Here is a 14,521-nt window from a genome sequence, read left to right as displayed (position 1 = left end):
AGGGAGTGTGCAGTTTGCCAACAGAATAAGGGAGAGCACACGTTCCCTGCAGGTTTACTACAGCCCTTACCCATCCCAGATAGGAAATGGGAAAGTATTTCAATGGACTTTATCACTGGGTTGCCACGAGTGCAAGGGAGGGATTGCATCTATGTGGTGGTAGACCGCTTAACGAAGTTCGCTCACTTCTTTGCTATTCCGTCCACTTACACAACAGCACAGGTGGGAGATCTTTTCTTCAGAGAGATATTCAGGTTACATGGGCTACCTAGATTCATTGTCAGTGATCGGGATAGTAAATTTATGAGTATTTTCTGGCAAGAGTTGTTTACGTTGTGTGGCACAGATCTTACACCCAGCACTAGTTATCATCCGCAAACAGATGGGCAGACGGAGATTGTGAATAAATGGGTGGAGGGATATTTGAGGAACTATGTGACTACACAGCAGAGGGCTTGGGTTAGATGGTTGCATATGGGAGAATACTGTTACAACACTACATATCATATGTCCATCAGGATGACACCCTTCATGGCACTTTATGGTTATGAAGCACCAAGCTTCATGGATCTGGTTTTGGGGGACAGCAGGGTGCCCAAAGTGAAAGACTTATTGCAGGATAGTCAGGATATCCTGAGAGTGCTCAAGGAGAACATACAGCAAGCTCAGAATCAACAAAAGTTGTATGCTGATCAACACAGGGTAGAGCGCAGTTTCGAGGTAGGGGATATGGTATACTTGAGGCTACAGCCATATAGGCAGTCATCTCTCAAGAGGAGCGGGGCAGAGAAGCTGAAGCCTAGATTTTATGGTCCCTACAGGGTGATTCGCAGAGTGGGCGAAGTCGCCTATGAGCTTGAGCTTCCAGAGGGCAGTCGAGTACACAATGTATTTCATGTGTCTAGGCTTAAGAAAGCTATTGGTCAGAGTGTAGTACCTTCTGCAGATTTACCCCCTTTGGATGAGGAGGGGAAGCTCGTGTTAGTACCTGAGGCTATTCTGGACACCAGAGTGAGGAAACTCAGAAACAGGATAGTGAAGGAGTATTTGGTCAGATGGAGAGACCTGCCGGAGGAAGATGCTACATGGGAGAATGAGCAGGTGATACAGCAGGCTGGACTGAGATTGCTTGAGGACAAGCAATTTCAAGGGGGGCGGACTGTAATGTCCCCACTCTAGCAGATTGACCAAGCATATGTGCGTTAGCCTAGCTCTACATGGTCTTGAGGGCTAACGAAGGGTTTAAAGGGATCCTGGAGTGTTTTGGCCTAGTCATTTCCAGTTTGGGCCAAAATGAAGTTGATTTACTTAGTTTCAGGCATAGATGGCACACTCGCCGAAAACTCGGCGAGTGACAAAAACTCGCCGAGTTTTTGGACCTGGCGAGTAGTAATGACTTCTACTCGCCAGGAAAACTCGCCGAGTTTTTGCCAAAAACTCGCCAAGTTTTTGGCGAGTTTTTGTCAAAAACTCGGCGAGTTTTAAAGAAAAACTCGCCTGGGTTAGCATAACAGCAAAAAAGGGCCAAAAATACATGCATTTTTTGTTTTTCTATATGGTTTTGGGTTGAGAAGGGGGAAACTCACTTGGAAGGGCCACCCTGAGAGCCCACTATGCCCTCAAGTAATCGCCGAGTTTTTTGGTCTATCCGTCAGGATTCATTTATGGAATATAACATTTAAGTATAAGTGACATTTCCTTATATCTTTCTTCTTTCTTATACTTTAAGTTATATTCCATATATACTGTCAGGATGTTTGAGAGTGGTTTCGGACCTCTAGGAGTTATAATGCAAAATCTAGTTTTTGGAGGATTCTTCAATTTTCCAGACTTAGTCAAATTTCAGGATCCTTCGACGATGCCCCTTGACCCCAACTTTGAGTTGAAAGTTTGAAACTATGAGTATGAATGATGAAATTTCAAATATGATGAAAGTTTGAAAGTAGTTTTAGCTAGAGCTGGGGAGAGGAAGTTGTATTTACTTTTGGTTTTACAAAAACTATTTACTATTTTGCTTCCAGCCATCAGCATTTCTCATGAGGATGCGATTTTGTAGACACTTTGCAATCAAATATATCTAGAATCAGCTTGTTTCTTTTGTGTTATCATTTATTGACTCATTGGATGCATCTTCTCATTAAATTTTGCAAAAAAAATGCATTTTTTATTAAAATTAAGCGTGTTTTTACGTTGCCGAGTTTTTCCGAGTTTTTCCCGAGTTTTCGCCGAGTTTTTTTCTCAGGGGCTTGGCGAGTCGAGCCGAGTCGCGAGTAGTTCAACTATGGTTTCAGGCATACTTACTATTTTTAGTAAGTCAGCAGGACACAACGGAGGCTAGTTTTGGTGATTGGATTTGATACTCCTTGGCGAGAGCTTTCCGACGAGCTATCACTCACGCTATTCGGAGTCCGATTGCTAATATATTTTAATGCCTGAAGTTTTATTAAAGTAACATTTAATTTAATTGTAAAATATTAAAGTGTTACTTTAATATTTATTTTATGGAGATATGTGTAAATCAAAGGGGCAACCAAGGGAGACATAAGTGAATATTTTAATATGTTTTATATTGAACATGTTTTATCCCACATTGTTTGAGTGAGTTGGGTCGCCCCTTGGAGAAAGAATAAAAGGGAGCTTTTGTGGCTTCATTGGGGAGGTGGAATATGAGAAGAATTTGGTGTGTGAGTTGCAGATCCGTTCTTGGCATTAGAGGGCGTCTATCCTCTCTTGTGACATTCTAGACGTCATTCCCTTGGGGTTTGGCCTTTGGAATCCTTTGCGATCAGCTTCATTTACAAGCAGATTGGGTGCATTTTTCAGCCACAGGCAGCAGCATTATTTGGTTGCATTTCCAGCTACAAGCAGCAGCATTATTTGGTTGCATTTCCAGCTACAGGCCGCGACACTATTCACGCGGATACTATTCACGCGACACTATTCACGTGGGTACTATTCACGTGACACTATTCACGTGGCACTATTCACGCGGGTACTATTCACTTGGCACTATTCACGCGGCACTATTCATCTAGCACTATTCATGCAGCACTATTCATGTTACTGTAGCAGCAGAATTAGAAACTTTTGTTGGAACATTATGTCAAAATACTGGAGTAATTAGTGAGTTGAAAATAACTTGCTTTGTATTTGAGTTTGTTAATTCTGGAAATAATATTATAACAGCAGTAGTTCAATTTCTAGCTTGCCTATTATTGTAAATTCTTTTTAGTTCATGTTATGTGGTTTCATACCTATGCAAAGACTTAAAACAAAAGAAAACATTGAAACATTAAACGGAGGAATAAGGAATTGGCTGCAAACTGTTTGACTAAATTCCTATCAGCAGTGGGGTTAGTTTTTGGGCATTCTAGGGTGTCCATTACAATGTGGTGCAACAGAGCCCAATGGATATAAGCGAGACCTCCAGAAATAGAATCGGAACCTGTCAATTACTATCCCTTCTAAGCAAAAAGCCACAGAAAAAAAAAGGCAAATCCCAATATGAGCAAACAACGGCAATGGAAGTAGTTCCTCGTTGTGAAAGGATACTCAGCAAGATGAAACCCTTGACAGATATATTCCCGGGCAAGCCAAATACATGGTAAATATTTTCAGGTCTTGATTGTAAAGAACGTTCATTCTTGCATTGGTCGCAACTGTTGATTGCATCATCTGTTTAGAAATTCATAGCTAAATTCGACTCTAGGTATAAAATGCAATTAAAAAATTAAAAAAAAAGTTTTCTCCTCCACCCTAGAAAATCCATTAATTTTGTTTTCAAAGACGAGGAGAGAAAAATTACCTTTTGAGCAAATATTGTATGTCATTGGAGAGAACCAATTGATTGATAGAGGACAAAATAGTGATTGGAGATCATTTGGGAAGGTTAGTAGCTTCCATTGGTATATCTGGAGGATCTTAAGAAAAATTTCAAAGAGGCCACCACTGATTTGGAGCTGCATTTTCTTCATTTTGGAGAAAATTTGAAGAAAGTATTTTTTCTTGTTTTTGTTTTTTTATTTTCAAATTTTCATTGTGTTCTCCATTTGTTTTATTTTATTTCATTTAAGATTAATGGAAAAAACAAGAAATCCTAGCTATCAAATAGTCAAACCCTAGTTGTTTTTTCTTAATTTTTTAGCTGCAAACCCTAATTGTTCTTATTTTTTACATTATTTTATTTTATTTTAATTAGAAAGTTGTTGATGAGGAAGTTTGCACTTTCTAACAATGCAGAATAAACTATACAAGTATATCCTATCCTCTCTTGAATAAGGAAATCTCATATGCTTTTTAGATTGATCAAATGAGATGACCTCAAGGTTTCAAATGTCAGGTCTTGATTGTACTTAGGTAAACTTAGTGATTGATGTAATTTTCCTTGCAATCACAAAGGGACTTACGCATCTAACAAGATGGTTTGCATTTGATATGGCAATCCAAATGATGCTTTCTTCTCAAACTAACTAAAATAAAAGTCAAAAGATGGGGCTTAAAGAACCTAATCTAATCCTACGGACAATGACAGTAATGGTTAATGTTGTAGATAGACAAATTTCATAAAACATATTTCTGTTTAATTAGAGATAGCTCACAACTCCACATAAATAGTGCGATCTTCAAAGGAAATCAATAGATTTTCAGATCCGGACATTCATTCAAATACCCAATTCTAGCGCAACTCAAATAAATATTCACAATTAAACTAAAGATCATAATCAGGTTCAAACTAACCATATATTGCAACTTACAATCAACAAATTACAAATGGTATGAACCAGAAATCCATTAGATATCATCACACTTCACCATTAAAATCATTGAACTTTAACTATTTTGATGAAAGAAAACATGCAAACAAGAGAAAACAACTAGTAAAACACCATACTTCAATGCTTTATTCATTTGCTTCAAATGCTGGTATAACAATTCCTGTTCAACAACTCCTATTCTACCACTAACTACTATACAAATGGAGAGAAGGACTCCTTTTATAGATATTACATTTTGGATCAACAACCAAGATTCAATCCATTCAATGGCTTTGATCTGTCTTCTAGAAACCCTAACAGCTTTTATCTAATGATTTTAACAACTTTCTAACCACTTTCTAACTGCTCCCACTACACGATGAAAGTTTACATGTTCAGTGACATAAAAAGACAAAATAGCATCTTGTTGTCACAAAAGGATGAAATTGCCAGCTGGATAAATAGCTTCCTTTCTTGGGAGAATAATAATACTTGGCTTTATAATATTGTTTTAATTTAGCCAATGTATTATTATTTTACAATAAATTAATTTCTATTTCAAAATAAATCATATTTAAGTCCATATCCAGCTCTCCTTTTCTCTTTTTGTATGTTTGTAGTAGCACTGCTCTGATGAGAATTACTATTTTCGTACATTCTCTCCAGATTCGTCGTACATTCTTCACTAGTATATATTTGTTGACATCTCTAGATTTTATAGGATTCCTCTTAAAGATATTTTTGTGATCATGTTACTCTTTAATCTTCTTTAGAAAGTCATCATTTTCAGGATTTTGATCTTGTGATATCCCATTTCCTCTTGGTAATCATGTAGCACACCTAAAAACTACATCTTGAAGTCCTCAAGTCCTCAGGCTCTCTGGATAATCCATCTCCCTTTACTCTCCTCTGCTGTCATTCGTCCAACAATCACAAGTCAATCATAATTACCATCATGAACCTTGGCATTAGTATTTCAAATGCTGTCACATGAAGAAAAGGTCATGATAAACAATATGACAACACCACAAAGATCATTATCAACAATTCAAGGCATCAGTCACTTGATCAACTATCACCCTCCATTCACATATTCCTCTTGAGCACATGCCACGAGGCTCCATAACTTTGCTTTTATGCATTGAAGAATCTTACTTTGATAGAAATTGGTTGATACACCCCATACATAGGTGAGGAAAAATAAGCCTAGGTACATGAGGACCCCTAGGAAACTTGGATTCTTCATCAATCCACTGGAGGATTAGCCTTTTGCTATTCGAATTCAATATTTCATGCTGTTGACCATCATTTTGGACTTTGATATTGGAAATTAGGCCTTAGGAAAGTGTTTGGGAATCTTGACATTGGAATGCCGTTTGTAGATTAGGCATTTAACCTGTTGTTTGGAATACTTTTTGCAAACTCAGTTTGGAATTGCCACTTGGAAAGTCAAACCTTGACTTGGATTTGGAATGCTCAAACAAACTCGGACCAAGGATTGTCATTAAGGAAATTTAGTTCCTACACCATCTTTTGGAAATTTGGGGCCTTGGAATAGGTTCAGCCCTTGGACAGCTGTTAAGAATTCTGCTTTGGCACTTAGGATTGAGAACTTTACTTGGAAGTTTGGTCATTAGAAGGTATCCTGGACAGATTCAGCATAAAGACTGCACTTTGGATTTTGCCCTTCATGGTTACATAAACTCAGTCCTTACCCTTCCATTAGATTTGGTTTTGGAAACTTGAACTTGGAAGGCTGATTGGAAATTTGGATTGAAACTTGACATCTCCATCTGGATCAGGAAACCTGGGATTTTACACTTGGAAAACCCTCCAAAAAACTTATATCTTCATCGTGATCTGGAAAATCAGATTTAGGACTGTATTTTGGATTTTGCATTTTATGATTGCATGGAAGATCACTTGGAAGTTCTGACTGGAATCTTGATATCATGCCCTGATTTTGGAAGTTTAAACTTGAACTCAGATCTCTCACAGCTTGGGAACTCAATAAAAGGAAGATCATCAGGAAAACTGATCATAAAAACTTAGTATGTAAGTTGGCATCTAACAAGTCATGTAAATTCAGATATTGGACTGTAATTAGGATTTTGGACAAACTTCATTATTGCAAGAACTCAGACCTTGGAATACAATGAGGGTTCTCTGCTGCAAGGAAAACTTAAATCAGTAGTAAATTGGACTTAAGAGGCTAATCAGGATATTTATAAAATCAGATTTGAGACTGTTCTTATCAAACCTGGATGTAGTACTGCATTTTGGAGTGGATATTGGAGTTCTGATTTGAAACTCGGAGTTAGGAAACCTTTTGGGAACTAATACAAACTTGGACCTTGGAAGATAAACTGGAATCTTAGATTAAAACTCAGTCCTTGGACATCATTTAGGAAACTCAGCCAGAAAACTGGAACTTGGAAACATTTTTGGAATTTGGTCTGAAACCTGGACCTTAGAAACATTTTTGGAATTCGGTCTCAAACCTGGAACTTGGAAACATTTTTGGAATTTGGTCTCAAACTTGGAACTTGGAAACATTTTTGGATTCTTAATATGACTCCTAAGTCTGAACTTGGAAAATGTAATGCATTGTTTGATGAAACTTGGAGGTTAGAAAGTTTTTAGGAATAGTCCAAAAACCATTCCCAAGTCCGAGTTTGGTATTGCTCTTGCATTGTTTCTGTTGTCACAAAAGCTTGCACCCTTGCTGAGCTATCAACTCAGCAATCTTGTGAAACGTGGAAACAACCCCGAAGTGTGGGACCTTGCGCAAGGAGGTTGAATCTCCGGAGGAGGCCGGCTTCCTTCTCAATCCAAGTGCAGGTGTTGAAACAACTCAACACTCCAAATCTTACTTTTAAACCTATCCTAATAGCTTGCAGAAGAAAAGGGAAGAGAGAAATGCTTCAAATGAAAGGAGGTGATGCACCAAGATAAGAGATGTTTCTCTCTCCACCCGAAATGGCACAAAGAATCAACTAAAATACCTAGAAGATGCACAATCTTCAATTGCATGAAATGACCTCAATGCACGTATGGAGGTTAGAACTTGGTGAATGTCAAGAGGGGAGAAGGTTTCCCACAAGTCACACCCAGAAACAGGTTAACACACCATATGTGTGAAAGAAAGCCACAAACATACACTTACAATGAAGGTAAGAACACATACACAACATACATAAGTTGAAGTAAGGCAAGAATGATGATTTCAATTCATTATAAGGCCAATGGCCAAACTTGCAGTTACGGAAATGCAAGAATAATGCAAGTCTTCAAGAGAAGTGAAAGAGCATAGAATAGCTCAAGCTAGCAAAGAGAGAACCCTTTACAATGAAGCATAACAACCTTTATATAGAAAATTGGTCGCATAGGAGAGATCATTGGTCAACGAAGAGAAGCCTTGACCCTTGTGTGTGCAGCGAAATGTCAGTCAAGGAATGCAGGGAAGTGCATGCACCTAACATTGTGTACATGCAAGCAACCTGGCCATACCCTGACAACGCAATCCCAAGAAGAAACGGACTTCCAAAAGGTGGATTCCCTGACATTCCAAAATCAGAGCATGCAGGCATGGCATAAGTAACCCCAAATAAGCATGGCCTTGTACTCCACCTGCAAAAATCATTAAATATGCCCCTGTAGTTCCACGAAAGAAGGTGTACAAGTCGCAAGAGTTGTTGGAGCATTAAGAGCCTTGAGTGTTGATCACGCCATCTGGAAGTGTTGCAAGCCGGAAGGAAGTTGGAAGACTTCGGAAACATGGGTTTTTGAAGTTGGGAATACGTAGGCTTGCGATTTCGGGATTCCAGGATTCTAGAGTTCCGGGGACAAGGACTTAGGAACTTGGGAACTTGGGGGTTCCGGAGTTCCGGGGAAGAGGACTGAGGAACTTGGGAACCTGGGGGTTCTGCAGTTCCGGGGAAGAGGACTTAGGAGCTTGGAAACCTAGGGGTTCCGGAGTTGAGGAAGAGAAGACTTAGGAACTTAGGAACTTGTGAGTTCAGGTGTTTCGGGGTTGAGGACTTAGGAACTTGGGAACCTGGGGGTTCCGGAGTTCTGGGGTTGAGGAAGAGAAGACTTAGAAACTTGGGAACTTGGGAGTTCCGGGGTTGAGGACTTAGGAACTTGGGAACCTGGGGGTTCCAAAGTTTCGGGGTTGAGGAAGAGAAGACTGGGGAACTTGGGAGTTTTGGGGTTGAGGACTAGAAGTCTTGGGAACTTGGGAGTTCTGGAGTTTAGGGGTTGAGGAAGAGAAGACTTAGGAACTTGGGAACCTGGAGGTTTCGGAGTTCCGGGGTTGAGGGGAGAAGACTTAGGAACTTGGGAACCTAGGGGTTCCGGGGTTGAGGGTTGACGAAGTTGGGAATCTGGGGGTTCCAGAGTTTCAGGGTTGAGGAAGAGAAGACTTAGGAACTTGGGAACTTGGGAGTTCCGGAGTTCCGGGGTTGAGGACTTAGGAACCTAGGGGTTCTGGAGTTCCGAGGTTGAGGAAGAGAAGACTTAGAAACTTGGGAACTTGGGAGTTCCGGAGTTCCAAGGTTGAGGACTAGAAGACTTAGGAACTTGGAACCTACAGGTTCCGGAGTTCCGAGGTTGAGGGAGAGAAGACTTAGGAACTTGGGATCCTGGGGTTTCCGAAGTTCCGGGGTTGAGGGCTGAGGGCTGAAGAACTTGGGAATCTGGGGGTTCTAGAGTTCCGGCAAGACAACACTTCACACTTCATGATTCCATTGTTTCCTCGTTGATCAAACTCGGGCAGCGCTAGTCCATGGAACATATCTTTGATCGGTTCTCACTGATGGAACCAAGGGTGTCATAAAATGACAACATTTTTGGCGACCTCTGCGGGATGCTTGTTTGCTAAGCATATAGATCAGTAGCCTGTGTAATGCATTGGGCACAGAGTCGCGACTGCAAGAAAGAAGAAAACTCTCTCCTCTGTAACCTGCAAAGGATCAAGATCAACCATTCTGAAGGGGAACACCCTGTGCTCGCACACTTCTTGGAAAACAAGAAACCTAACTAATATTTACATTGTTATAATAAGAGGCAATAGATGCTTTTGCCTTTGTCAAAGAGGAACCTTTTGAAGGAGCTGATCGCCCTCGTACCATTGTTATATTCACCATCTAGATCCAATGGTTGAAATCTCTTGTATGCATGCATTAGATCACACATAATACTCATGTGGTGAAAGAACACTTCGCCATTCACCTTGCCTCCATAGGGAAGCCATAGAAAATAGCCACCTGAGACATCCGAGGATGCATGAAGCATACACATAGTAGAAAGGGGGGAGTCTTTTAGGAGTTGGCTAGCAACAAAATAACTATTTGCAAAAGAGAAGGCATCTCTATTATACAAGGGGGCATCAGTTTTTTCACAATAGCTGACCTCTTCTTGGCGTGAGTCAAAACCAAAGGAAAAGGCCTCGAATTGACATGGTGATGAAAAGTATACCATATCTCTGTCTTGGCCTGCAAAAGCGGGCTCTTTAGACACATCAAATTGGAAACTTTGAAGCTCGAGTATATTGTCAAGTTGAGCAACCAAAAGACTGTCGGCATGATCGACATGTTGTTGCTCAACGTCCTCAAACTTGGTATGTTGGTCCCAAGTGAAACATTTAAGCTCAGGCACATCATCCCTAATGCCAAAAGAAACATCTTCACCTTAAATCAAGACTTCATATTCAACATCATCACTTTCAGGGATAGGGGAGAACCAACATACATCATAATCACATGTGCTGATAACCAACTCATCAGCACAAATCTCAGGTTTATGAGACACCTAACAAGAAGATCTAAAATCTTCAGATTGTCTCTTTGCTTTTGTTTCCTCCTCCTGGTAACATAATGCAACAACCTTAGGTTCATGGCACAATCCATCCGCCATGCAATCTGCAGCAAAACCATTACCCCCTGTGCCCTCCTCAACACTAGCTTGTTGCTCCAGAGCTACCACCAGGGGAGGTGTAGAAATATCCTTCTCCTCATGATCAATATAGAAAGGGAGATTGTCAAATGAGAGGACGATGTCCTCTTTTCCTTCACACTCCTCATGTGTCATGTCCCCTTTCTAGAGTGGACATCAGAGACAGAGGAGTTGGCCTATCATTGGAGTCTCGTAGGCTAGCAGAGGTTGATTAGGACTCATTCAGTGCATATAGTGACTAGATTTTGGCTTTACAGGCAGTTTGAAGGCCATTTGGAGCAGTTCCTTGATTTTAGGGAGATTCCTTATTTTTTTAGGAGGTTGTGGTAGTTCCCATATTGGAGGTTCCAAGAGACCATGTCATGGTTTTAGTTTCAGGAAGTTTAGGTGTGTTTCCTAGTTTCTAGGAGCATCCCTAGATTTTAGGGATGGGACTGCCAGTTAGTTCAACTTTTCCGGTATCGGTCACAGATAGGTGACAAGTTATATTCATGATTGTTTGGTCATTTTGGGCTATTATTGGATATCTGGAGATATTTTAATATATTTAAATATTTCCTAAGTTTGCGATTAAATAAATTAAAATAAGGCTATATATTTAGTCATTTCGGAGTAATAAGGGACTTCTAGCTTCATCTAGGTTGATATGCCTATGTGTTATAGCTTGTTGGAAAGGTCTTGAACTTTGCTACATGATTCTCACCTTCCGGAGTCTTTTTGGATGCCTGAAGCTATTTATTTGCAATTTAGTGTTATTTTCCTATAGTTGACGCCATAATTAGAAAATAACACTCTTTTCATAATGCGCCAACTTTACTCCCTTTTAGGGTTTGGCTTGGAAAGGAAAGGAGATATAAAGAAATGAAGACCAAGTTTTTCATTATCTTTTTACACAATCAAACTTATTTTTGTGAATTAGCTCTGAGTGGGCGATTCTTCATCTGGGACGCAAACCCCAAGATTTGGACTGGGTGGGACATAGCCCTCAGAAGTTATTGGCATTGGATTCTTCAGGTAGAGTGCATTGTTGATAGAGATTGAGTACGCCATTCTTCATTGTGGATCCAGGTTGCAGAGTAAGAGTTTCAGCATGGCAGATTGATTCTTCAGCTTGGGCGTGATCCTTGCAGCCTTAGGGCCGCCATTTGCAACAGGTACATCCCACGTGGAATGTAAGGAATGCATGTATTCAGCCTTAGAGGTATTCTTGATTCATGATCACTATTCACCTTTCAGTTTGGCATCATTGTTGGATGTAAGTTCCTTGGATCTGCATTGGAATTATTATTTGGTTTTACAAATCAGAAATCTGTCTGGTACAGCTTGTAGCAATTCTGAATTTGGCTGTATGTTCTTATTTATTTTCAGTCTCCTTTCATGTTTACTGTTCATTATTCATTACTTGTTTGAAAACTATCAAAAACACAAAAAGAAACAAACCTTCTGCAACTTCTGTCTATTCTCTAAAACCATCAAAGGAATCACAGGAAGATATAGTTTATTAATTTAAAAACTACAGCAGATCAGCAAGGGGATCCATCGGGGATCTTTCAATGGTATCAGAGCCCACATCCTGCCAGCCTGTAAGGTTTATGAGAAATTGTCACATCTGGGTACTGGATAGAAGGTTTTGATAATTCATATCAACAACTGGGTAGTTGTCAGCCTACACATTTATGCTTACATTTGACAGTTGGTAAGACAATACATTGGCCAAATTCCCAAAATTGTGGAGAACAAACTTTATTTTGACCTCTGGGATTCGTTAGGATATCAATTTAGTTACAGGTAAATACCATGGCTAGAACTAAAATTGGGTACTCAAAAGTTTCATCTTCTCGAACACGTAAAAGTAGGATGCCTCCTGCCAAGATATTTAATGATACAGTTATGAGCAGATATCATCAGTATTGTTCTCTTCCTAAGATGATACGTGAGCTCCTTTCCTTGACACAATTTATGGGTGTACCCGGAGCAGACGAAGATAACTTGGTAGCTACAAGTTCAGATCAGCGGCAAAGAAGGAAAGAAGAATCAAGGGTGCAGGAATCAGGAATGGACAGCGAACTTTCATTTAGGGGTAATATACCTCTACATAAGAATGTTTTGGTGCCCTCAAGTTCCGATGAGTGGGACAAGAATTTATGTGATGGTTTTGTTAGACATGTGGATTCAACTCAAGGAGACATTAGGACAGCTTTGGATAATGAATTGTCCTCACCTTCCGTGCAGGGGATTTCCCAAGAGGCAACTGAGTTAGAGGTTAGCAATTCTGATTTTCATGACAGCAGTGAGGTACCTTTGCATCAGCTTAAGGTATCAATGTCTACACTTGTACAAGATGGTGCCAATGGGCTGTCACATGAAAGTATTCAAAATTCGGGTACCAATGATGCTTTGAATGTTGAGAACTCATATCATGATGATTCTGATTTTATAGATCAGACCTTAGAATCCAGCCCAGTATGTTCTCTTAGTAGCACTGGACCTCAGGATCGTGAGCCAGTGGGTTGTGCGGACACATGGGATGCAGAAGGGAGTGATGATAGTGTATTTTCAGCAGTATCATCATTGATGGATGTAGTGTTCTCAGAGGCACAGAGTAGTAGTACTTTGGATGAGGTTGTATCCATGGCCGAGTGCATACACGATGTTGACTACAGAGAGGTATAGGATACAGATACAACTTCTTTCCGCAATGTAGATTTTGAGTTTGTACAGTTACAGGAGAGCCAACATTCTCGGACTCCTCATCACCTAATTGGACAACTCAAGGTTGATGACAGGAGCATAGACACAGTTATTGAGCATTTCGATGTCGCTCGCCAGTTGTTAGCTACACATAGTTGGAGCACCCTCATGATTGATGAGCAAGGCAGCAGTGATTTTTCCTTACCAGAGTTTCATGCTCTTTATGGAGCCATTGGGATACTGAAGCATGAGTATTTACAGTTAGTGGCTGACCAAGATTATCTCCTTCAGAGGGATTTTATTAGTTATGGTGCTTTGTTGAGGGAAGAGGAGGAAGTTGATATCCTCTCTTAGGAGCTTGAGGCGACTGTTGTTGCATGGGAGGATACCCAGTTGTCCCTTCAGGAAGCGAACTCTAGATTGGAGGAGCTTTCTGATAGATTGAGAGTGGCACGTCTACCCCAACTATAATGATAATAATTACTCTAATTGAAATCTCAATCCAAAGTTTGGACATTCATCTGGTAGAGTTTACTATTTTCATGGTTGGTGTTCATTTAGTTATCAATCCAAGAACATAAAACTTGAAATGGGTCTGCAAAATATATGCACTAATCTCCTTAAATGGTAATTCTGCATTGCTGCAGTAACTAACATTACGCAGAAAGGAAAGGCAAGAAAGGAAATCATAAAAAGCTACATGAAAGCTTTATAAAACAATGCTGGAATGATCTAATGTAAATAACAGAAATCACACCGTTCTGTCTTGGCTGCAGAAACAGTCAGTGCATCTATTTCCAGTGGCTACAGGAACAATCCAGTCAAGAACTTCTATTGCAACTAGGTAAAAACTAACTTCAATAAACATAAACACAGGATCACTCACCAAGTGGGCCCCCTTGGTCAGTGATATCAAACTTCCAGCAAAATACTCTTAACAGATCAGAACAACATATCTTTGCTTTATTTCTTTCTAAAATTGATTACATGTTTTAAAAGAAAACTCTAGAATGCTTTCAAAAAATCTTTGCTCAATTCCTTTCTATCTTGTCTAACCTCTCAGAAAAAGGACGAGCTTATTATAAAGAAAAGATAAACTAAAATGGACAACTTAAATCATG

At 39.9% G+C, this 14,521-nt stretch overlaps 1 protein-coding gene across 10 annotated transcripts in view; it reads right to left on the bottom strand.

The window, feature by feature from the left end:
* LOC131028162 (CSC1-like protein At3g21620) overlaps positions 1-14,521 on the bottom strand; it is a 280,393-nt gene that overhangs the window by 14,964 nt on the left and 250,908 nt on the right. The window lies entirely within an intron of this gene.

The sequence above is a fragment of the Cryptomeria japonica genome, chromosome 5, assembly GCF_030272615.1.
Source record: "Cryptomeria japonica chromosome 5, Sugi_1.0, whole genome shotgun sequence".
Lineage (NCBI taxonomy): Eukaryota > Viridiplantae > Streptophyta > Pinopsida > Cupressales > Cupressaceae > Cryptomeria > Cryptomeria japonica.
The sequence above is the reverse complement of the archived record's forward strand: the minus strand, read 5'-3'. Positions and strand labels throughout refer to the sequence as shown.